We start from the raw sequence: 521 nt of genomic DNA on the forward strand, positions 1-521 counted from the left end.
GCGGAGGGACAAAAGTCGAAGCGCTCCAAAAAGTTAAGTCCGGACTTGGACTACATTTCCCAGGATGCATTGCCCTCCGCGTCGGAGGGGGGATTGTGAACCACGGAACTCCTGGCATGCTGGACGTTGTAGTCCTCAAGGGGCAGCGGGCGCTCAAACTTAGTGAATCAAATCGACTAAAGCGGACGCAGTTTTTCTTGGCAAGGCAAGGCCTCGTTTCAGTGGTGCTCACGCTGCGTTGTTCAGCAAATGCTGGACGTGCCTTGTTTTAGGGGTGTCCTGCCCGTGTCTTTGTTGTCTCCGTAATGTTCATCTTTCAGAGCATCGCAGCTTAGTAATTTGTTTTCAGAACAAATTCAGAAAATTGTGGTCCTGTGCATGTGTGTTCCTTAAACTCCTCACCCTGTTGTATAATTCCATCACTGACTGCCTTTTAATGTAAGTGTGCAACAGGTTGGCTTAAAATGAACATGTTTACGTAATAAAAAAGTCACTGTTGGGTTCTTATGGAACAGGAGCTG

Source organism: Podarcis melisellensis (assembly GCF_964234715.1).
Source record: "Podarcis melisellensis genome assembly, chromosome: 9".
NCBI lineage: Eukaryota > Metazoa > Chordata > Lepidosauria > Squamata > Lacertidae > Podarcis > Podarcis melisellensis.